Source organism: Myotis daubentonii, chromosome X, assembly GCF_963259705.1.
Source record: "Myotis daubentonii chromosome X, mMyoDau2.1, whole genome shotgun sequence".
Classification (NCBI taxonomy): Eukaryota; Metazoa; Chordata; class Mammalia; order Chiroptera; family Vespertilionidae; genus Myotis; species Myotis daubentonii.
In genome coordinates this window covers 138,399,721-138,425,452 of record NC_081861.1, presented here as the reverse complement: position 1 = coordinate 138,425,452, position 25,732 = coordinate 138,399,721, and positions in this window count along the sequence as shown.

Sequence of the window (25,732 nt, the reverse complement as noted above, 5' to 3'; positions counted from 1 at the left end):
GCCCTGGCCGGTGTGGCTCAGTGGGTAGAGCGCCAGCCTGCAGACCGAAGGGTCCCGGGTTCGATTCCCGGTCAAGGGCACGTGCCTGGGTTGCGGGCTCCATCCCTAACCAGTAGGGAGCGTGCAGGAGGCGGCCGATGCATGATTCTCTCTCCTCATGGATGTTTCTCTCTCTCTCTCTCCCTCTCCCTGCCTCTCTGAAACCAATAAAAAACATATTTTAAAAAGTAAAGCTATGTATATAAAAAGGTAATATGCTAATTGGGCCTAACAGTGTCCCAGTCACGCCCCCCCCCATCCCATGCACAAATTTCGTGCACCAGGCCTCTAGTTCATCAATAAAATAAAAAAATTGAAAGCCATAGAACATACATCCTCATAGCAAAACAAGAGTGCGAGACGAATGGTATCCGATTCCTTGATTTCCTTTCGACGTTACCGTTGCCTCTGAATGTCCAACTCGATGAAAATGCCTCCCCTCCAGGCAGGCCTCATGCAAACACCGTGTTTTCCTATTGATGAGTTGTTTTTTTAAAAAATATATTTTATTGATTTTTTTGCAGAGAAGGGAAGGGATAGTGAGAAACATGGATGAGAGAGAAACATCGATCGGCTGCCTCCTGCACGGCCCCCCACTGGGGATGTGCCCGCAACCCAGGTCCACGCCCTGGACCGGGAATCGAACCCGGGACCCTTCAGTCCGCAGGCCGACGCTCTATCCACTGAGCCACACCGGCCAGGGCGGTTTGGGGGTGAATTCCGACCGGATGCACTTGTCATCCTACGGGAGTGGGCGCTGGGCAGAATGGCCGTGGACAAGAACAATCCATATCTGAGTATCGGGGACTCTCACACGGGGATCCATCTCCCGGCTCTGCTTTCTAAGGAAATCCCAAGCGTAGAGTCAGCATCAATGTGCTCAGCCACGTGCGCGATCCTATCAGCCCCGTTGTCTCCCCTGTCCACCTAAGGCTCGTCTTCCTGCAGGTCGGCAACCAGAAAATGACCGTTTCTGGAATAGAACGCAACGCCCACCGCCCACCTGTCCGCCAGGCGTGCGGATGCCAGGAAATCAACCCGTGATATTTATGAAAAATAGAACCCCTTCTACCTGGTTCTTTGTATTATTTAAAGAATGAAAACTGGCCATGCACGTTGCTTTAAATAGATTTTTGTGGGTTTCAGAGAGGAAGGGAGAGGGAGAGAGAGAGAAACGTCAATGATGAGAATCGTTCATCGTATAAGAAGGCTACGGTTCATGCCGGGAGCATGCTAAAGTGATCAAAATAATGGTCCCCTGTCAGGCACAAATTGGGGATGTCGAGGGAAATTGGGGTCCCCAGAGATAACCCACCTGGACATGGGGTACACAGGCAACCCACACACACCATGGCCCCTCCGGCTATAGATTTTTTTAAAATATATATATTTTCTATTGATTTTTAGAGAGAGAGGAAAGGGGATGGAGAGAGGGAGAGGGAAACATCCATGATGAGGGAGAATCATGGATCGGCCGCCTCCTGAACACCCCCCACTGGGGATGGAGCCGGCAACCCGGGCCTGTGCCCTGACCGGGAATCGAACCCTGACCTCCTGGTTCATAGGTCGGTGCTCAACCACTGAGCCACACCAGCTGGTCCAGGAATTGATTTTTGGGGAAGGAAAAGTTGGAAGGAAATTACATGGAATGAAAGGTGGTCTGAGGACGTGCCTCTAGTTGATATCCTATATAGTAAAAGCCTAATATGCTAAGTGCCTGGTTGACCAGTCGGCCGCTCAACCAATCAGAGCGTAATATGCTAATGATATGCTAAGGCTGCTCAACTGCTCACCATGACGTGCACTGACCACCTGGGGGCAGACAGCCGACTGGTCGACCAGTCGCTATGACGTGCACTGACCACCAGGGGGCAGACAGTCGACGGGTCGACCAGTCGCTATGACGTGCACTGACCACCAGGGGGCAGACGCTCTCACTGGTAGGTGAGCTTGCTGCTGGGGTCCGGCCGATGGGGACTGGGCGAGACGGCCTGGATCGTGCACCAATGGGGTCCTTCCGCCTGGCCTGCACCCTCTCGCAATCCGGGGACCCTCACCCCCCCCCCTGCCTTGCATGCATGGATTTCGTGCACCGGGCCTCTAGCATATTTTTAAAAGAAAATTATTTTTAAAAAGTCTATTCTCAACTGATGATTTTCTGCTGCCAAATTCTAAATACACTGAGCAGTGGTGTGCGCGTGTCCGGCTCATCACCAGGAACACAGTCCGAATCAGTTTGGAGGGGTCGTCAGTACCTATAACGGGGCGGAGGTTGGAGGGAGAATGCCCGGGGGACGCTGAAATATTAACGGGGACAGCCTGGCGCCCGATGGAGATGCGGCCCTGAACGAGGAGCCACGGGGAGGGGACAGGGCTCAGCTGCTGCTTAAATATTTGCTTCGCTTGGCAAGCGCCCTGGTCTGTGCTCAGGCGGAGCGCACAGGCCTCAGCCCTGAATTGATGAGCTGCTGCTTTCGGGGGACAGAGACAATGCAGCTATGCATGCCGAAAAGAGGGGGGATGGGTGCAGAAAGGAGGGGGATGGGGAGCAGAAAGGAGGGGGATGGGGTGCAGAAAGGAGGGGGGGTGGGTTGCAGAAAGGAGGGGGGATGGGGAGCAGAAAGGAGGGGGGATGGGGTGCAGAAAGGAGGGGGATGGGGTGCAGAAAGGAGGGGGAATGGGGTGCAGAAAGGAGGGGGAATGGGGTGCAGAAAGGAGGGGGGATTGGGTGCAGAAAGGCGGGGAGAATGGGGTGCACAATGATCCGACATGAAGAGCTCACATTCCAGAATCTGCATGTGTGTGTGTGTGTGTGTGTGTGTGTGTGTGTGTGTGTGTGTGTGAGATATCTTTGTTTCAATCCTCCCCTGAGGATACTTTTAAATTGATTTTTAGAGCGAGTGGAAGAGAGAGGGAGCGACACCTCGATGGGTTGCCTCCTGCTCGCACCCCGACCAGGGCCTGGGCCGGGGAGGAGCCTGCCACCGATTTCCGTTTCCATGAGTGGATTCGAACCCGGGACCCTTCGGTCCACAGGCCGATGCTCTACCCACTGAGCCACACTGGCCAGGGCTTCTCCTTCTGTTTGTCTGCTGGCTTTAAACGTATCTTTCTTGTGGAAAGTATTAGAGACGGCCCCCCTTTTCCCCCCACAAACCCCCTCTTCCCCCTTCCTGCTCCCTCCCTTGACCTTCACCCACTGCCGTCTGTGTCCATGGGGTATGCATAGCCATAGCGATACTAATAAAAGGGCAATATGCTGATTAGGGCGGACGTCTTCCGGACGTCCTTCCGGACATCCTTCCGGACGTCCTTCCGGACATCCTTCCGGACGTCCTTCCGGACATCCTTCCGGACGAAGCCACAGCGGCCGGCAGTGGCAGCAGCAGAGGCGAGATGGCGGCCGGACTGCGGCTTAGGCCCGCTCCCCGCGAATGCGCGCACCAGGCCTCTAGTTATCAATAAATTGGCTGATTTGATTGCTGCAGAGGTAAGGGGTTTTTTTTCCAGCTAAGGAGCCGGTCGTGGGACCCTCGACGTGTACGTGTCAGTTACGCACGGACTCGAGCCTCCATCCTGGATGGGAGCGAGACGCGTCATCAGGGGCTGGAGACACAGTGGATGGAACTGTAGGCAGAGGGGCCAAGTTGCTGAGCTGGGCTACGATTTATTTTTTTTTCTTTAAATACGTTTTTATGGATTTCTGAGAGAGGAAGGGAGAGAGAGAGAGAGAGAGAGAGAGAGAGAGAGAGAGAGAGAGAGAGAATCACGGATCGGCTGCCTCCTGCACGCTCCCTACTGGGGATCGAACCCACAACCTGGGCCTGTGCCCTTGACCTGGATTCAAAATGTGACCTCCTGGTTCTTAGGTCGATGCTCAACCACTGAGCCACGCTGGCCGGCTACTGATGCATTTTTTAAAATAAAATTTTTAATTTTCAATGACCTTTGACCTTCCGTATCAGATTAGTTTCAGATGAAGGGCCTAGTGATGACACATTGATATAACGTGTGGACTGATTTCCCCCGACACCTGCCCCCCAATATTTCCACTACCCACTGGCACCTTATATGGTGATCACAAAGCTAGAGGCCCGGTGCATGAAATTCGTGCACAGAGGGTGGTCCCTCAGCCCGGCCTGCACCCTCTCCATTCCAGGACCCCTCGGGGGATGTCTCACAATCCGGGATCGCTGGCTCCTAACCACTCACCTGCCTGCCAGCCTGATTACCCCTAACTGCCCTCCCCTGCCACCCTGGTCGCCCCTAACTGCCCTCCCCTGCCGGCCTGATCGCCCCTAACTGCCCTCCCCTGCCACCCTGGTTGTCCCTAACTGCCCTCCCCTGCCAGCCTGGTCGCCCCTAACTGCCCTCCCCTGCCGGCCTGATCGCCCCTAACCGCCCTCCCCTGCCAGCCTGGTTGCCCCTAACGCCTCTGCCTCAGCCCCGGCCACCATGGCTTGGCCCGGAAGGATGTCCGGAAGGATGTCCGGTCTAATTAGCATATTACCCTTTTATTAGTTCAGATTATTGACTATATTCCGTCTGCTCTAATTTATATCCCCGTGACTATTATACTTTTTTAATATAAAAAATATTTAGGCATGTTTTTATTGATTTCCGAGAGAGGAAGGGGGAGAGAGAGAAACATCCACGACAAGAGAGAATCATGGATCGGCCGCCTCCCACACGCCCCCGACTGGGGATCCAGCCCACAACCCGGGCCTGTGCCCTTGACCGGGAACCGAACCCTGACCTCCTGGTTCCCAGGTCGGCGCTTAAACCACTGAGCCACCCCAGCCAGGGCTGGGCAGCCCCCTTTAAGCCATTTTGCTTTCTAGGTCACTCTGATGGGCATCGCTGCCCGGTGAGGAGGTGACCCCGCTGTGACCTCAGCACATCCGCTCAGGGCAGCTCCGTTATGAGGGCCTTTGCGTGTGGGGTTGGGTTTTTTTTTATCATTTCTGTTTTGAAAGAGTCATTTGCAGCGATTCGCCCATCCCAGGCTGGTTTGAGGGCACCTCGTCTCTTCACAGCCTTCCCGCGTGTCCACCTCCCGGGGGCCAGGTCCCCTCGCTGCGTCCAAAGCGGCAGAACTGCATAGGGAGCCTGGGAAATGGAAATTGGGCCCGGCCCGTGTGGCTCAGTGGTTGGCGCCGGCCGAGGAACCAGGAGGGTCCCGGGTTCGATTCCCGGTCGGGGGCCCATGCCCGGGGTTGCGGGCTCCATCCCCGACCAGTAGGGGGCGTGCAGGAGGCGGCCGATGCATGATTCTCTCTCATTATTAAATGTTTCTCTCCCTCTCCCTTCCTCTCTGAAATCCACCCAAAGATATTTTTTAAAAATACCAATTTATATCAAGGAAAAAATTATAACTGGGCGTGAGGGTGGATGTTGGCGAGGCCTATTGCGGCCCCTTTTTTTTCATACGCAAATTCTTCATCACTCGATTGCACACCTGCAGCTAATATATCGGGTGCCGCAAAATTCAGGCCAGATTTGCAATTCAATTCCTACAATGTTATGTGCCAACTATGTCTTTTCTAAAAATAGCGGTTGCAGAATGAAACGCAGGTACTCCGACATGTAAGTATGATGCAAGTAAATAATAATAATAATAATAATAATAATAATAATAATAATAATATTTAGCCCTAGCTGGTTAGCTCAGTGGTTAGAGCATTTGCCTGAGGACGGAAGGGTCCCGGGTTCGATTCCGGTCAAGGGCATGTAGGAGGCAACCAATCGATGTGTCTCTCTCACATCAATATTTCTCTCTCTCTCTCTCTCTCTCTCTCTCTCCTCCCCCCATCCACTCTCTCTAAAAATCAAAGGTGAGTATTAACAGTGAGTATTAACAACAACCAGAATAACAATGTTTAAATAATCGGGGAGTCATTTCATTTTTCTCCATTTAATTGAGTCTTTATAATTCTCTACGGCAGTCATGGTGGCGCCCTGTTGCGTTTGGACGTTTCGGGACTTAAAGCATTGCCTGGGTATTTGAACTCAATGCTGGCTGATTTTCTCATTAAAAGGTTGGTCTCGGTGGCTTTATCAGTAAGCCCCTCTGAATTATATGGAAAATGTAGGTGGGTTCAAAAGTCATTTTTCTGTAAAGAGATGATATGGAGATATTTTATTCCCTAAGGGATCCTGACTTTCTAATGCAAATACTTATATTTAGTCATTTATGACATCTTATGGATTTTTCTTTACATAAGGGATTTCGGTAATAATTTCAACAATAAAGATAGATTTAAAAATAAATATATAGGCATGAGCTGGGGGGTAGGGGTGGCTGGGGGAAGGTTAATCCGGGGGTGGGGGGGAAGCATATGTACCACTATCTGTAATACTTTAAACAATAACATTAAATTTAAAAGATTAAATAAAAGTAAACAGTGTTGATCCGCATACGGTTGCATTTTGTTTTGAAATAACAAAAGAACAGTAAGTAATTTTGACTGAGGAATGTCGGCGAGATAAAAATGGTACAAGTTAGGAATACGAAAATAGCCACAGTGAGTGGAAATATGACTTGAGATTTTTTTTTTAAAAAAAGTGTGTTTTGGTAGAATGATGACTTCTGAATATATAAAGCTGAGCAGATAAAAAGTGAGGAAAAGATACTTTTGAAGGACACTGGAAAGAACCTTTTGAGTAGATTGTGAAGAAATGACAAGTGTAATTTTTTAAAATTTTATTTGTGAATTATTAGACACATGAGGATAGCACTGATAAGGTTTTAAAAAAAAAAAAAAAAAAAACAAATTCAGCCCTAGCTGGTGTGGCTCAGTGGGTAGAGCATCGGCCTGCAGACTGAAGGGTCCCGGGTTCGATTCCCGGTCAAGGGCATGTACCTTGGTTGCGGGCGCATCCCCAGTGGGGGGCGTGCAGGAGGCGGCCGATCCGTGATTCTCTCTCATCGTGGATGTTTCTCTCTCTCTCTCTCCATCTTTCTTCCTCTCAAGTAAATATCAAATAAATAAATATCAAATAAATAAATATCAAATAAGTAAATACCAAATAAATAAATATTGATTTATTAAAATCAATAAGAATATATTTTAAATAACAAACATAAGGGGCACAGCTGGTATTGGAGGCCATGCCTTCATTTAGGGGCGCATGCTGGGGTGATTGCAGAATTGCGGGTTTGCCTTCTCTAGGGGATAAGTGCTCAGGACAAAAGGGGTGAACCTCAAGGTGTGTATTTGCAAAGAGACAAGAGGCCAAAGCACAGGGACGCAGGGATTAACCAGATCATGTTTGTTTTCCCCATGAACTACATTGTTCGAATTAACAGAAGTTCTGAAGAGAATGCTGTACTTCAGCTCGTCTGCCTAGAATTAGATACATAAGATAGATAGATGGTAGATAGATAGATGATAGAGAGAGAGAGAGAGATGATAGAGAGAGAGAGAGATAGATAGATATAGGTAGACAATAGATAGATAGATAGATAGATAGATAGATAGATAGATAGATAGATAGATAGATAGATGATAGATGATTCGATGCATGGATGGATATATGATGGTATATAGATATATCGATAGATGAGAGATGATAGATAAATAGATATGGATGGATAGATCAATATATAGATGATTGGATAGATAGATAGATAGATAGATAGATAGATAGATAGATAGATAGATAGATAGATAGATATAGATAGATAGATAGATGATAGATAATAGATGGATAAATAGGTAGATGATGGATGGATAGATGACAGAGACATATATTAATGGATGGATGGATAGATAGATAATAGATAGATAGATAGATAGATAGATAGATAGATAGATAGATGATTTGATGCATGGATGGATATATGATGGTATATAGATATATCGATAGATGAGAGATGATAGATAAATAGATAGTTATGGATGGATAGATCAATATATAGATGATTGGATAGATAGATAGATAGATAGATAGATAGATAGATAGATAGATAGATAGGTATGGATAGATAAATATATAGATGGATGGATGAATGGATAGATGACAGAGAGATAGATAAGTGGATGGATGGATAGATATATAGATGATAGAAAGATGGAAAAATAGATAGGTAGATAGATAGGTAGATATGGATGAGTAGATAGATAGATGGATGGATAGATAGATAGATAGATAGATAGAGATAGATAGATGATAGATAGATAGATAGATAGATAGATAGATAGATAGATGATGGATGGATAGATGGCAGAGATAGATAAGTGAATGCATGGATGGAGAGAGCTAATTAATTAAATAACTAGCTTTATTTAAACGTCCATCATCCTCAGTACGCACGATGTTTGGCTGGTACCCACTGAATTATCATTATTTTTTCAACGCAGAATCCCCAAGGGGACTGTCTAGGGAATTATCCTTTTTTGTGTATTGTTCATGAATGACCTCACTTTTTAAAGATATATTTATATATTTTTAAAAACATATTTTAATGATTTTTTACAAAGAGGAAGGGAGAGGGAGAGAGAGAGAAACATCCATGATGAGAGAGAATCATGGACCGGCCGCCTCCTGCACGCCCCCTACTGGGAATGGAGCTCACAACCCGGGCCTGTGCCCTTGACCGGGAATCGAACCCTGACCTCCTGGTTCCTAGGACGATGCTCAACCACTGAACCACACCAGCCGGGCAAGAATAGTTTTCTGAGACAATCCAACTAAGACTTTTTTTCAATAAGACGGTTGTTTTTAATATATATTTGGCTTATAAACAACCCAAAACCCCAGCATCTTCCTTTAATTTGAGAATGCTTTGTAGGAATAATAATAATAATAATAATTCACGTTACGAGTATATATAACACACAAAACCAGCAGTAATATTATTTTGCATTCTTTGCGATGCCTTCATAAGAATAATAATAATTCATGTTCCCTACGACACATATAGCCAGCAATAATCTCATTTCACATTCCTTGCGATTCCCCCACGTTTTAATTGCTAACCTGGGAAATATTCGTGTCCACCTCTGGGGAGGCACATCCGTAAGATAATCACGTAAATGAGAAATCTATACACCAGTCCTCATTTTGAAATCTCAGCCCACAGATATTCACGAGCCAATAATTTGTGCCATCACATTTTCTTAAGGTGGCACACAGCTCCCTACAGAATTTTCCTTAACGTATTTTTTTTTAAATATATTTTATTGATTTTTTACAGAGAGGAAGGGAGAGAGATAGAGAGTTAGAAACATCGATGAGAGAGAAACATCGATCAGCTGCCTACCGCACATCCCCCACTGGGGAAGTGCCCGCAACCCAGGTACATGCCCTTGACCAGAATCGAACCCGGGACCTTTCAGGCCACAGGCTGACGCTCTATCCACTGAGCCAAACCAGTTTCGGCAACGTATTTTTTTTTTAAATTTTGTGTAAACAGGACAGAGCCTTGGAAAGAAATATGTAGTGTCTGCAGCCAGTTGCTGGCATCTGGCCAGTGATATATATATATATATATATATATGTGTGTGTGTGTGTGTGTGTGTGTGTGTGTGTGTGTGTGTGTTTCATATTGATCCATATTTGCATCCCTTTGACACGATCCTATAGAATAAAAGCCTAATATGCAAATTGACCAAAGGGCGCAACAACCGGTCGCTATGACATGCACTGACCACCAGGGGGCGGACGCTCAATGCAGGAGCTGCCCCCAGTCTGCAGGCCCCAGGCCAGCCAAAGCGGGTGCCAGCTGGGGCCCCCCGATCGCCCCGCCCGTCGCCCCACAGATCGGCCCTGATCGCCGGCCAGGCAGGCCCAGGGACCGACCCTACCCGTGCACGGATTTCGTGCACCGGGGCCTCTAGTCATTAAATAATTAAAAGAGGGAGCAGCCGGTGTGGCTCAGTGGTTTGGATGGAAAGTAGGGCCATCAGATGCATTTTTAAGCAACTTCCTGTGAATAAGACACGACGCCAATGAATCACATTTCAATTGCATTTCAGAGGGCTACCTGGCTGGATATTTAATATGTTTGATGTCTCCTGAGGCCGAAAAAAAAAATCGATGCGTGAGGCTATTGTTTCCATTCGGTTGTCATTAAGGAGTTACCCACTGTAGGCAGTAAGTTATTCCTCATCATCTGGGGATAAATGAATACATTTTGCTGGATGACATGCTGGGTTTTTTTTTTTTTTTTTTTTGCTTTGCTTTTAAAATGAATTGAGCCCTGGCCGGTGTGGCTCAGTGGGTAGAGCCTCGGCCTGCGGACTGAAGGGTCCCGGGTTCGATTCCCCATCAGGGCACAGGCCCGGGTGGCGGGCTCCATCCCCAGTCGGGGGGGGGGGGGAGGGGCGTGCAGGCGATTCTATTTATCTTTTTTAAAATATATTTTTATTGCTGTCGGAGAGGAAGGGAGAGAGAGAGGCATGCGGGCTGGGCTGACTTCATAACTTCCTATGTTTGTGTAACATTCTTTTTTATTGTGTGCGGAGTTGTTTCGAGGTAAATTCTGCAAAACCTCCCGTTGCCTGTTTGATATCTGCCGTGCCCTCTTTGTCCGTCCCTGGGAAATTCATCGTGACAGGCGGTTGTGCACGCCACCCACGGCAGGTACTTTAATTAACGTCCTGTCTTGTTCCCTCGTCCCCCTTCTGCCAGTTTTATTTCCGGTGACATGATTTTATACGCGGGCCAGCTCTCGCGGCCTGCGTCCGGGGACAGATCGGGTTCGTTTGGTTATTGATAAAGGAGATTGAGCTTTCCCATTGGGCCCCGGGGGGATCACGCTCCACTTGTTCTGGAATGTCCCGGATGGAAGGACAGACGTCCTGACAGCGTGACCAATAGAACCGAATTGGAAAGGGAGGCGTCCACGTGAGCAACTCTATTTAATAAAGATTTTTTCCCAATGGTGTATTTTTCAGCCAGAAAACCAAACTCCAATGAAGTGTGTGGGACCATGCATGTGGGAGCATGTGTTGGGAGTGTGTATGCATGACCGTGCATGTGAGCATGTGTGAGCATATATGTGCACAGGGCATGTTCATGAACATGTGTGAAGGAGGTGGTATCACATGTGCAAATGTGTGTGCATGCAGTGTTGTGAGCATTCATGTGAGTGTGAATGTGTGAGCATGTGTTTGAGTGCATGTGTGGGACCATGTATGCATGAGGCTATGTGTGGGCTTGTGCGTGTGTTTGTGTGAGCAATGCAAGCATGCACTCATGTGTGAGAGCATGTGTGCTACTTTGCACATGTGTGTGGTCATATGTGTGGCTATATGTGCACAAGCATTGTGTGAGCATGTGTGTGTGAGAATGTGCATGAGCTTCCATGTGTGAGCATGTGTCTGTGTGTCTGTGTGTGTGTCTGTCTGTCTCTGTGTCTGTCTGTGTGTCTGTCTGTGTGTCTGTGTGTGTCTGTGTGTGTCTGTGTGTGTCTGTGTCTGTGTCTCTGTGTGTCTCTGTGTGTGTCTGTCTGTGTGTGTCTCTGTGTGTCTGTGTGTCTCTGTGTGTCTGTGCCTGTGTGTGTCTGTGTCTGTGTGTGTTTGTCTGTCTGTGTCTGTGTGTGTGTCTGTGTGTGTGTCTGTGTGTGTGTCTCTGTGTGTGTCTGTCTGTGTCTGTGTGTGTGTCTGTGTGTGTGTCTCTGTGTGTGTCTGTGTGTGTGTGTGTCTGTGTCTGTGTCCGTGTGTGTCTCTGTGTCTCTGTGTGTCTCTGTGTGTCTGTGCCTGTGTGTGTCTGTGTCTGTGTGTGTTTGTCTGTCTGTGTCTGTGTGTGTGTCTCTGTGTGTGTCTCTGTGTGTGTGTGTGTCTCTGTGTGTGTCTGTGTGTGTGTGTGTCTGTGTGTCTGTGTGTGTCTGTCTGTGTGTGTGTCTGTGTGTGTCTGTCTGTGTGTGTCTGTGTGTCTCTGTGTGTCTCTGTGTGTGTCTGTGTGTCTGTGTGTGTCTGTGTGTGTCTGTGTGTGTCTGTCTGTGTGTGTCTATGTGTCTGTGTGTGTGTGTGTGTAAGACAGAAACAGATTCCATGTGAGGTAGAGGGGAGAGCTTCCCTTACTCTCCCAAATCAATAAAAACATATTTTTCTAAAAACTCCAAAAGAGGAGGATTTAAAGAAAAATATGTGCATGACGTGCCTTTCTGGTGTCAGCAGCCAGCGTGCTCAGCACCACTGACAGGAACACATGCATTCCTCCCGCCCTCGTTCATATTTCATTACGGACGATGCCAAAGTCGCCTAATAATGAGTTTAATTTCTCAGCGGGGGTAGTAACGTCATTTCCACAAATGATCCATTCCTAGCCCATTTTTGGAAGTTAGGAGATATATCTCACACTTCGCTGAACTTGAGTTATACTGAGAAATAGTGTCCAATGTCCTCTCTTTTATTTCTTCTTTTATTATATTTTTATTGATTTCAGAGAGGAAGGGAGGGGGAGAGAAACATCATTGATGAGAGAGAATCATGGATCGGCTGCCTCCTTCTCTCTCATCATGGATGTTTCTCCCCTCTCCCTTCCTCTCTGCAATCAATAAAAATATTTTTAAAAAGGAATGTTAAATTATCTTTCAATATTTAAATCTCCGAGCACCAGATTTCAGTAGCTAATTCTACACTCTGTGGGGAAACATTCACAAATGAGTGGGAAAATATCCCATATTTCCGCACTCCGCCAGGCGATCGATGCTCCGAGGCGGAAATAAATATTCTATATTTTTATAGACTCTCGAAAACCTTGGATGGGAGTGGAGAGCCTGACCTTTTTTTTTCCTTTTTCTTTTTCTTTTTTTTTTCTTCTTAATGTCATGCCCCAAGTCAAAATACACGTCTCGTCAAAATTCTTAGCTTCGGAAAAAGAAAAAAAAAAAAGGTTAATAAAATGATATTTCGGGGAGAAGGCCTGCAGATATGCAGAAATGACTTTCTCTGCCCTCCAGGGCTGAGGCGGTCCGATCCGTCATAAACTTCCCATCTTGTTCCTTTATTTTTTTTATTTAATAGCTCAAACGTCTTATCTACAAAGGCCGTGATGGAATAGAGACGCACTGCATTTTTTTGCATATTTAATCTTTCCTTCTTTAACATTTATTTTTTTGCTTTCCTCTCTTCATTTTTCCAGACGTAATATATATATATATATATATACATATATATATATATATATACATATATATATATATATATATATATATATATATATATATACCCACCGCCCACTCTGAGTCAAAATGTTACACACGTCTCAGTATTTGCATTGTATCGGGCACGGTGATACGTATACCCTGGGCATATACGTGTCTGAAGAAGCCTACGTTTTGCATGAGCTGGTGTGGCTCAGTGGATAGAGCGTCGGCCTGCAGACTGAAGGGTCCCGGGTTCGATTCCCGGTCAAGGGCACAGGCCCGGGTTGCGGGTTCGATCCCCAGTAGCGGGGCGTGCAGGAGGCGGCCGGTCCATGGTTCTCTCTCATCATGGATGTTTCTCTCTCTCTCTCTGCCTGTCCCTTCCTCTCTGAAGTCAACAAAAATGTATATTTTTTAAAAAAAAAGAAAGAAAGAATTCTGCATGTTTATGGAGACTCCCTGACCCGGGGGCTCAGTAGGTTGGAGTGCTGTCTCACACACCCAAAGGTATGGGGTTCGAGTCCCAGTCATAGAACATGCTTAACTGGTGGGCTTGATGCCCAGGCGGGCAACCAATGAATGTTTCTCTCTCACATTTATGTTTCTATCTCTATCTCTGTCTCTATCTCTATCTCCATGTCTCTGTCTCTCTATTTCTATCTCTATCTCTATTATCTATCTATTTATCTATCTTTTCTATCATTTATCATCTATATCTATCTATCTATCATCTATCTATCTATCTATTTATCTGTCTGTCTATCTATCTATCATTTATAATCTATCCATATCTAACTATATCTCTATTTATCTATCTATTTATCTATCTATTCTATCTATCATCTATCTCTCTACCTATTTATCTATCTGTCTATCTATCTATCTCTCTATCATTTATAATCTATCTATATCTATCTACATCTCTATCTATCTATCATCTATCTATCTTTCTTTATACCTGTCTATCTATCTATCATCTATCTATCTAACCTATCTATCTATCTATCTGTCTGTCGATCGATCTATCTCTCTATCATTTATAATCTATATCTATCTATATCTATCTATCTATCATCCATCAATCTATTTATCTATATATCATCTATCTATCTATCATCTATCTATCTATCTATCTATCTATCTATCTATCTATCTATATCTTTCTATCATCTATCATCTCCCTTCATCTCTTTCTACAAAAACTAACAAAACATATTTAAGGCCTGGCCGGTTCGGCTCATCAGATAGAGCCTCGGCCGGCAGATTGAAGGGTCCCGGGTTCGATTCCCACTCAAGGGCACACGCCCGGGTTGCGGGCTCCATCCCCAGGAGGGGGCGTGCAGGAGGCGGCCAATCCATCATTCTCTCTCATCACGGATGTTTCTATCTCTTTCCCCCTCTCCCTTCCTCTCTGAAATCCATAAAAATATATTTAAAAATAAAACACACATGTGTTGAAAGTCAACCTGAGGAACCCACTGGGTTAACTACGCGTCGCAGGAACATTCCGCCGTCATAATTAAGTCCGAGAGTCGCACGAGTGCGGCTTCATTAACTTCCCCCGTGTCTGTAATTGACAGGCACCCGGGGCCGCCTGGCGAGCCCAGATAATGAAACGCTCACAGGGCGGCGGCCTCGTCACGCTCCGCTGCCTTTTGCTGCTGAAATAAATACTCTCTCCCCGGACCCAATAGGTTTGTTTCCAACCCCTCCCCCATTTTTTTATTATTTTTATTTTTTTGCAAGACGCGTAGCTGCATTGTGCTAAAAGCAGCCACCGAGACCCGGGAAAATGAGGCGGTGAGGGGCAGAAGGACTTGGCCAAGGTCATCGATTTAGCTAGGCCCAGGACAGATATTCGCCGTGTGCTGGGTCAACATAGGGCCTCCCTGGCATCAAAGATGTGAAGGTTGTTTTCCCTTTTGTAAAGGACTAGAGGCCCGGTGCACGAAATTCGTGCACTGGGCGGGGTGGCCCTCCGCCCGGCCTGCGCCCTCTCACAGTCCGGGAGCCCTTGGGGGATGTCCGACTGCCATGGAGGCGGGGAGGCTCCCGCCACCCTCGCTGCACTGGCAGCCGTTAACCTAGCTTGTGGCTGAGCAGTGCTCCCCCTGTGGGAGCGCACGGACCACCAGGCGGGCAGCTCCTGCAATGAGCATCTGCCCCCTGGTGGTCAGTGCACATCACAGCAACCGGTCGTTATGCCATTCGGTCAATTTGCATATTGGCCTTTTATTATATAGGATGATTGTAAGACCGAGGACGCCTTCTGTGTTCTGAGAAGGAGTTGAAAAAATAAAATTATGCCGAAACCGGTTTGGCTCAGTGGATAGAGCATCGGCCTGCGGACTGAAAGGTCCCGGGTTCGATTCCAGTCAAGGGCATGTACCTGGGTTGCAGGCATATCCCCAGTAGGAGATGTGCAGGAGGCAGCTGATCGATGTTTCTCTATCATCGAGGTTTCTAACTCTCTATCTCTCTCCCTTCCTCTCTGTAAAAAATCAATAAAATATAAAAAAATAAAATAAAATAAAATAAAAAAATTAAATTAAATTAACTGATATTGGTTTCCAAGATTCCAGCCCTACAGGCAAATTTAAGGGGGAGGGAAGGGAAATTCCATGTCTTGTATTTATTCACTATAAACATTTTGAAAAAATATATATTTTATTGATTTTTTGCAGAGAGGAAGGGAGAGGGATAGAGAGTTGGAAACATCAATGAGAGAGAAACATCAATCAGCTGCCTCCTGCACGCCCCCCACTGGGGATGTGCCCGCAACCAAGGTCCATGCCCTTGACCGGAATCGAACCCGGGACCCTTGAGTCCGCAGGCCAACGCTCTATCCACTGAGCCAAACCGATTAGGGATTTTTTTTAATTAAAAATATAGTTTTACTAGAGGCCCAGTGCATGAAATTCGTGCAATGGAGGGGGGGTGTCCCTCAGCCCAGCCTGTACCATCTCCCAGTCCGGGAGCCCTCGGGGGATGTCCGACTGACGGCTTAGGCCCGCTCTCAACCCAGCAGTCGGACAGGAGGCAGCTGATCGATGTTTCTCTTTCATCGATGTTTCCAACTCTCTATCCCTCTCCCTTCCTCTCTGCAACCAAGGTACATGCCCTTGACTGGAATTTAACCCGGGACCCTTGAGTCCGCAGGCTGACGCTCTACCCACTGAGCCAAACCGGTCAGGGCTAAACATTTTTAAGTGAAATGTGTGTGTTTATTTGCTATCAACATAGTTAAATGAAATGTATCTATTCGCTCTAAACATTTCTAAATGAACTGTGTGTTGAAAAACACTGAGCTGCAGATGGGATATGGCTAAAATTCATCCCGTAAGAATGATAGACACACAACGAATAATAAAGATTGTTTACAGGCACAACTTTCTTTAAATAAATTTTTAAAATAGAATCTTCCGGGGGAGAGGTCGTGTCAGGGTGAGGTAATTCAACCAGGCCCAAAACGGACGAGATAATTGCACGGCCCGGCCGTTGTGGCTCAGGGATTGAGGGTCGACCTATGAGCCAGGAGGTGACAGGTTGATTCGATAAAACTTAGCAAAAATGATGGCCAACCGCCCACTGCTCCTCCCCTGGCCGGCTGAGGCCCCTACCCCTGGCTGGTCCTGCCCCCGGTTGCCCCCACCCCCACCCCGATCAGGGGCATGGCCAGCCGGTCAACCACCCACAGGCGCCCCCCTAGCCAGCCCCACCCCCGATTGGCCCCGGTCTGGGTGAGCCAGTTAAGCCCCACCTGTGCACAAATTCGTGCACCGGGCCTCTAGTGTCATATAATATCGCCACCATCTATGAAAGTATCAGCAACGACATTTTCACCCGTTTACGAAGTGTGAACATTTCGAATAATTCTTTCCTGGTGTGGGGCTCACGCATCCCTTTTGGAGGTCGAGCTACCCGGGAAGTTAGCTCTCTCTGCTCCAACAAGCCAAACTCACTTAATGACAAAACAGCCCATTTCAACGTGTCCCCCTGTCTATTAGCAAATGCTTCCTCCCAGATTACATTTTTTTACCTCCCGTTCTCCCGGAACCGTTCCTTGCTGGTCCAGTTAATGAACAAAGGAGACCCTGTCCTGGCTCATTTGCCCCGTCTCCCACAATTGAGCCCCTGGCTTAGAGCTTCCTATGTGGTCCCGGAAAGAACCGTCTCAACAATGAACTCCATCAGAGCTCCCCAACTCTCTCAACCTTCCAGCAATAACGCAGAATCAAAGCCAGCTTTCCAGACACACACACACACACACACAAACAGCTAAAGGAGTTCGCCGCCAAAAAGCCAGCGTTACAAGAAATGCTGAAAGGCACTGCTGTAATGAGAATTAGACACACAGAGAGAAACCTAGCCACACAGAATTAAAATGGCTATTAAGTAAGTACCTATCCTATATCAGAAAAGGCTAATATGCAAATTGTTCCCGTCGCCCTGATCCTGGTGGGCTGGTCAGACCCCACCCGTGCACAAATTTGTGCACCGGGCCTCTAGTCTAGCTATATAAAAGCCTAAGTGACCGTCCGACCGGTAGCTATGACGTGCACTGACCACCGGGGGGCGGGCGCTCAATGCAGGAGCTACGGTGACTTGGCAGCTGCGGTTCTCGGTGATGCACCCGGAACAAGAGAGGAGGGAGTCCGATTCCGCAATCCGGGACCCCTCGGGGGATGTCAGAGAGCTGGTTTCGGCCCGATCCCGCAGGCCAGGCCGAGGGACCCCACCGGTGCATGAATACGTGCACCGGGCCTCTAGTCAATAATACCCCTAAATGGAAATGGATTAAACGCTCCAATCCAGTGGTTCTCAACCTTCCTAACGCCGCGACCCCTGAATACAGCTCCTCATGCTGTGGGGACCCCCAACCATAAAATTATTTTCGTGGCTACTTCATCGCTGTCATGTTGCTGCTGTTATGAATCGTCATGGAAATATCTGATCTGCAGGATGGATTTTCAGTGCTATAAATTGAACATAATTAAAGCATAGCGATCAATCACAAAAACAATATGTAATTTTATATGTGTTTTCTGATGGTCTTAGGCGACCCCTGTGAAAGGGTTGTTCGACCCCAAAACGGGGTCGCGACCCACAGGTTGAGAACCGCTGCTCCAATCACAAGGCATAGGGGAGCTGAATGGACCCCAAAACATGACCCAACTGTATGCTGTCTGCCGGGGTCCAACCCCAGCAGGTCCAGGGGTCCCCAACGGTGTGGACGGAGTCGGCGAAGAAGGAATGACACGGAGACAGCATTCAGTTGATCAGCAGCCTAGCCAGGATCTCCAGCCAAGTTCTGGTCTGGATCTCCAGAGAGGTTCTGCTTAGGATCTCCAGCCAAGTTCTGTGTCCATGTTCTCTTGCTAGGCTCTCCAGGTTCTCCAGCCAGGTTCTGTAGCCATGTTCCCTCGCTAGGTTCTCCAGCCCGGTTCAGTCTCCAGGTTCTAGTCAGGTTCTCTTGCCAATTTCTGTAGTCAGGTTCAGTCCAGGATCTTTTGCCATGTTCTCTCCAGCGAAGTTCTTCTGTCTCTAGAGAATGTTCTGTGTAGGTTCTGTGCCTAGGTCTGTCTCCTAAGTTCTGTCTCATTCTGTCTTGTTACATCTGTATTTATACCAGTTGATTCAATCCTATCAATCTCTATTCCAAAGGTTAGGGCGTTTCTTATCTCCATTCCAGGGAGTAAAGATTATGTAGCTTAAGCATGATTGTTCATAGTTAAAGTGATTAATTACCCGCCTGGCACTTAGTTGAGGGGTTTTATTCCCTCCCTAACTTCAGGGGGAAATCCCTACCTGGGGAAACAACCTTTCTCAGAGAGGTGACCTTGGTTAAAACACAGCGCTAAGAAGGTGAGCAAACATATTAAGAACAGTATGCCATATATGCCAGGTCCCTTGAAACAGCAAGGATGGACTGGCTCCCGGCAGCTGTCTCCAAGAGACCCACCTCAGAACGAAAGACACACACAGGATGAGAGTGAAGGGATAGAAAAAAAAAATGTTCCATGAACATGGAAAAGAAGAAAAAAAAAAGCTGGAATAGCCACACTCATATCTGACAAAATAGACCTTAAAATGAAGGCCATCACAAGAGGTAACAAAGGTCTCTACGTAATACTAAAGGGATCGATCCAACCAGAGGATGTGACCCTGGTAAACATATATGCACCCAACATAGGAGCACCTGAATCCTATATCATAAAAGCCTAATATGCTAAGTGTCCCGTCGACTGGTTGGCCGTTCAACCAATCAGAGCGTAATATGCTAATGGTATGCGAAGGCCGCTCAACCGCTCGCTATGACGTGCACTGACCACCAGGGGGCAGACGCTCCTTCCGGTAGGTTAGCTTGCTGCTGGGGTCCGGCTGATCGGGACTGAGCGAGACGGCCTGGACACGCCCTGGAGCCCTCCTGTGGCCCCGATCGTGCACCAGTGGAGTCCCTCGGCCTGGCCTGCGCCCTCTCGCAATCCAGGACCCCTCGGGGGATGTTGGAGAGCCGGTTCCGGCCCAATCCCGCAGGCCAGGCCGAGGGACCCCCGCTGGTGCACGAATTCGTGCACCGGGCCTCTAGTAAAAATAGAAAAGCTTCTAGAAGACTTTAACGGAGAGGTCGACAGCAATACAGTCATATCAGGGGCCCTCGACACCCCGCTGACTTCTCTGGATAGATCTTCCAGACAAAAATTTCACAAGGAAACGGCGACCCTAATGGACACACTGGATCCGATGGATTTAAAAGAAACTGACGAGTCCTTTTATATTTTTTCTCCTTTTGGTAATTTAATCTCTTTCAATTGTCCTAATACAGGGAAAACCAAACAAGGAGTGAGAAAACGAGATGCCTGGTGTTTCAGTTATTGGCATTCTTTTTTTTATTTTTATTTTTTTTAAATATATTTTATTGATTTTTCACAGAGAGGAAGGGAGAGAGATAGAGAGTTAGAAACATCGATGAGAGAGAAACATCGATCAGCTGCCTCCTGCACACTCCCTACTGGGGATGTGCCCGCAACCCAGGCACATGCCCTTGACCGGAATCGAACCCGGGACCTTTCAGTCCGCAGGCCGACGCTCTACCCACTGAGCCACACCGGTTCCGGCAGTTATTGGCATTCTTGCTGTCTTTTCCCTGGGTGTCTTTTTATTCTAAGTGCGTGGAAATGACGCCCTGAGGTAATTGCTGTAAAGGTTGACAATAAACAAGAGAACAAATGTGTTGAAAAACTTCTACATTGAAACATATAAAATTGGCTTTTTAAAGAATATATAGATATGTTTTATGGATTTCAGAGAGGAAGGGAGAGGACTATTTGCATATTAGCGACTGCCTCCTGCACACCCCCTATATCTATATCTATATCTATATCTATATCTATATCATCTATATCTATATCTATATCTATGTTTATGTCTATATCTATATCTATATCTATGTTTATGTCTATATCTATATCTATATCTATATCTATATCTATGTCTATGTCTATGTCTATGTCTATATCTATATCTATATCTATATCTATATCTATATCTATGTTTATGTCTATATCTATGTCTATATCTATATCTATATCTATATCTATATCTATGTTTATGTCTATATCTATATCTATATCTATATCTATGTCTATGTCTATGTCTATATCTATATCTATATCTATATCTATATCTATATCTATATCTATGTTTATGTCTATATCTATGTCTATATCTATATCTATATCTATATCTATGTTTATGTCTATATCTATATCTATATCTATATCTATGTTTATGTCTATATCTATGTCTATATCTATATCTATATCTATATCTATATCTATGTTTATGTCTATATCTATATCTATATCTATATCTATGTCTATGTCTATGTCTATGTCTATATCTATATCTATATCTATATCTATATCTATGTCTATGTCTATGTCTATGTCTATGTCTATGTCTATGTCTATATCTATATCTATATCTATATCTATATCTATATCTATATCTATGTTTATGTCTATATCTATGTCTATATCTATATCTATATCTATGTCTATGTCTATGTCTATGTCTATGTCTATATCTATATCTATATCTATATCTATATCTATGTCTATGTCTATGTCTATGTCTATATCTATATCTATATCTATATCTATATCTATATCTATATCTATGTTTATGTCTATATCTATGTCTATATCTATACCTCTATCTCTATCCCTATCTCTTATATATCTATATCATCTATATCTATATCTATGTTTATGTCTATATCTATGTCTATATCTATACCTCTATCTCTATCCCTATCTCTTATATATCTATATCATCTATATCTATATCTATATCTATATCTATGTCTATGTCTATATCTATACCTCTATCTCTATCTCTATCTCTATCTCTATCTCTATCTCTATCTCTATCTCTATCTCTATCTCATATATCTATATCTATATCTATATCATCTATATCTATATCTATATCTATGTCTATATCTATACCTCTATCTCTATCCCTATCTCTTATATATCTATATATCTATATCTATATCTATATCTATACCTATATATCTATATCTACTAGTATATCTCTATCTCTATCTCTACTCTACCTCTATCTATATACCTATACCTATATGTATATCTATCTATATCTATATCTACTAGTATATCTATATCTAATATATGTCTAAATCTATATATTTATTTCTACTAATGTATCTATATCTATATCAATATATCTATATCTGTATCTGTATCTAATCTATATCTACATCTATATCTATATATTTATATATAGTAGTATATCTCTATCTATCTCTATCTCATCTATACCTATATCTACATCTATCTATCTATCTTGATTTCAGAGAAAGAGAGAAAAAAAAACATCCATGATGAGATAGAATCATGGATCAGCTGCCTCCTACACGCCCCTACTGGGGATGGAGCCGACAACCCGGGCATGTGCCCTTGACTGGGAATCGAACCCTGACCTCCTGCTTCATAGATCAACATCCAACCAGTGAGCTACACTGTCTGGGCAAACTTTTATTTTAAAATACAACTGAACAGGAGACAAGGAAAGTTATTTTTGGATGGCTTTAGAGCATTTTCTGCTTAAATGATTGAGTTAATCCTTTTCTGTTTAAATAATCTCCTTTTTTTGGCCCATTTAAATTAAATATTGAGAACATTTTAGAATAACTGCATCATTTCTGTAAGTGGTGAGGACACTGAAGGAGATGAAATGAAGAGTATATGTCTGTGTGTAGAATATGGAAAAATCTGTTTACACATACACATATAGAGACACCAAATTGTACATATTTATATGCATTATTGATGTCTATATATGGGCATATAGCTATATAAGTACAAGGAGCAAGATAGATAAAATACATGGACTATATATATGTCTACGTTTGTCAAAAGGATAAGATGTGAGTTGCATTTATCATATTTCATAAGTTTATATACTCAAGAAAACAAGAAAATTTAGCATTTAAAGTTTTTTTCCCCCTTATCATGATTACTTAAACATCTAAGGTTGTTGTTCTTTTATTTTTACTTATTACTTTTCTGCTCTCTCAGAAAACACGTATCAAGCAAAAACGCTACAAAAATATGTTCTGACAATGACTGTGATTCCTATGCAAATGTGTGGTGATTCCTACTCCTGTCATTTTAAATTGCATTAAAAATTCTGGAATTCATGAAAAACCCATAAATTCAATAATGTGCATGGGTACCTAAGATACAGACTGCCAGTCAAAACTAATACACAATTCCTAAAAATCTCAGGTCATGGCGGGCTGGTGTGGCTCAGTGGTTGAGCATTGACCTATGAACCAGGAGGTCACGGTTTGATTCCCGGTCAGGGCACATGCCCGGGTTTTGGGCTCCATCCCCAGTACAGGGTGTGCAGGAGGTGGCCGATCCATGATTCTTATCATTGATTAGAGGCCCGGTGCATAAAATTCATGCACGGGGGTGGGGGGTCCTTCAGTCTGGCCTGCACCCTCTCCAATCAGGGACACCTCAGGGGGCGTCCAGCTGACGGTTTAGGCCTGATCCCTGCTGCTCCCCTGCTGGCCTGATCGCCCACAACTGCCCTCCCCTGCCAGTCTGATCGCCCCCTAACTGCCCTCCCCTGCCTGCCTGATCACCCCCTAACTGCTCTCCCCTGCCAGCCTGATTGCCCCTATCTGCTCCCCTGCCTGATCGCCCCTAAGTGCTCTCCTGCTGGCCTGATTGCCCCTAACTGCTCTCCTGCCGGCCTGATTGCCCCTAACTGCTCTCTCCTGCCGGCCTGATCGCCCCTATCTGCTCCCCTGCCTGTTCGCCCCTAAGTGCTCTCCTGCCGGTCTGATCGCCCCTAACTGCTCCCCTGCCTGATCGCCCCTAACTGCTCCCCCCTGCTGGCCTGATTGCCCCTAACTGCTCTCCCCTGCCGGCCTGATCGCCCCTATCTGCTCCCCTGCCTGTTCGCCCCTAAGTGCTCTCCTGCCGGCCTGATCGCCCCTAACTGCTCCCCTGCCTGATCGCCCCTAACTGCTCCCCCCTGCTGGCCTGATCGCCCCTAACTGCTCTCCCCTGCCGGCCTGATCGCCCCTAACTGCTCCCTTGCCTGATCGCCCCTAACTGCTCCCCCCTGCTGGCCTGATCGCCCCTAACTGCCCTCCCCTGCCGACCTGATCGCCCCTAAGTGCTCTCCTGCCAGTCTGATCGCCCCTATCTGCTCCCCTGCCAGTCTGATCGCCCCCTAACTGCTCCCCCCTGCTGGCCTGATCGCCCCTAACTGCTCCTCTGCTGGCCTGATCGCCCCTAACTGCCCTCCCCTGCCGGCCTGATTGCCCCTAACTGCTCCCCTGCCAGTCTGATCGCCCCCTAACTGCTCCCCTGCCAGTCTGATCCCCCCTATCTGCTCCCCTGCCAGTCTGATCGCCCCTAAGTGCTCGCCCCTGCTGGCCTGATCGCCCCTAACTGCCCTCCCCTGCCGGCCTGGTCGCCCCTAACTGCCCTCCCCTGCTGGCCTGATTGCCCCTAACTGCCCTCCCCTGCCGGCCTGATCGCCCCGAACTGCCCTCCCCTGCCGGCCTGGTCGCCCCTAACTGCCCTCCCCTGCTGGCCTGATTGTCCCTAACTGCCCTCCCCTGCCGGCCTGATCGCCCCTAACTGCTCTCCCCTGCTGGCCTGATTGCCCCTAACTGCTCCGCTGCAGGCCTGATCGCCCCTAACTGCTCCCCTGCCAGTCTGATCGCCCCCTATCTGCTCCCCTGCCTGATCACCCCTAAGTGCTCTCCCCTGCTGGCCTGATCGCCCCTAAGTGCTCGCCCCTGCTGGCCTGATCGCCCCTAACCTCCTCTTCCTTGGCCCCCACCACCGTGGCTTTGTCTGGAAGGACGTCCGGAAGGACATCCGGTCTGTCTGGTCCAATTAGCATGTTGCTCTTTTATTAGTACAGTTGTACGTCTCTCTCCCTCCCCCTTCCTCTCTCTCTAAAATCAATAAAAAAGAGAGAAACGAGGCTAAAAAATGCGGGTCTAGGTTGCATGAAATTGCATTTCACTTTTACCTTCTACCATTTGCATCCCCCACCCCCACTACCCCCCCCCCCCGCCTTCTCTGAGTGATATCTTTGGGGTCAGAAACACCAAAATCTGTCCGGGAGGGTGGGCGTGACACGAAGGGTGCTCACAAGGAAGGCAAAAGCACTGTCCCACCGGAAACTCTACGCCAGGAAATAGACGTCCATGAAATTGGTCCCTGAGAAATGAGACGTCGGGCGTGCACCATGCATCGTCGGGAGGCCACAGATTTCTCACTTTGATTAACTTCACGCCAGCAGGCAGGCGCCGGGCGGTGATGAGGTCTTTAGGTCAGGAGATAAGGCATTTCTGGTTGCCACCCTGAGACGATGTTTCCTTGATTAGACAAATGTCAGGTGTGTAGCGTTCGGATTAATTGGGGGGAGGGATGCACCCCGAGCTGCCTTCCCTGAAAAAAAAAAAACCCCACCTAAATCTATCCTCACGGCGCATAACGCACATCATTTCCATCCTGTCCATCCATTAGGTCCACTTGCCCCGCTCTTGATCCTGATCGGTACAAATGAGATCATTTACCTGACACGGATTTGATTATTTTTTTTTCCCCCTCTCTCGGGATCATGCTGCAAAATTGGTACATGTTATCGGTTCTGGTCTCGGCTCTTAATAAGACGTTGATTATGATTCTCAGCCCCAAATAAACTATGAACGCTCAAGGGGCCCGTGGATTTCCATGTCTCTTCTGCATCCTGCATTTCTGGAAATATGATAACTAACTCTTGCCTGAATTCTTGCTTTTTTAAAAAAAAGTGATTTCAGAGAGGAAGGGAGAGGGAGAGAGAGAAACATCACTGAGGAGAGAGAATCATGGACCGGCCGCCTCCTGCACGCCCCCTACTGGGGATCGAGCCCACAACCCGGGCATGTGCCCTTGGCCGGAATCGAACCCGGGACCCTTCAGTCCCCAGGCCGATGCTCTATCTGCTGTGCCACACCAGCCAGGGATGTGAAAATGCTTCTTGTTGTTGAATTAT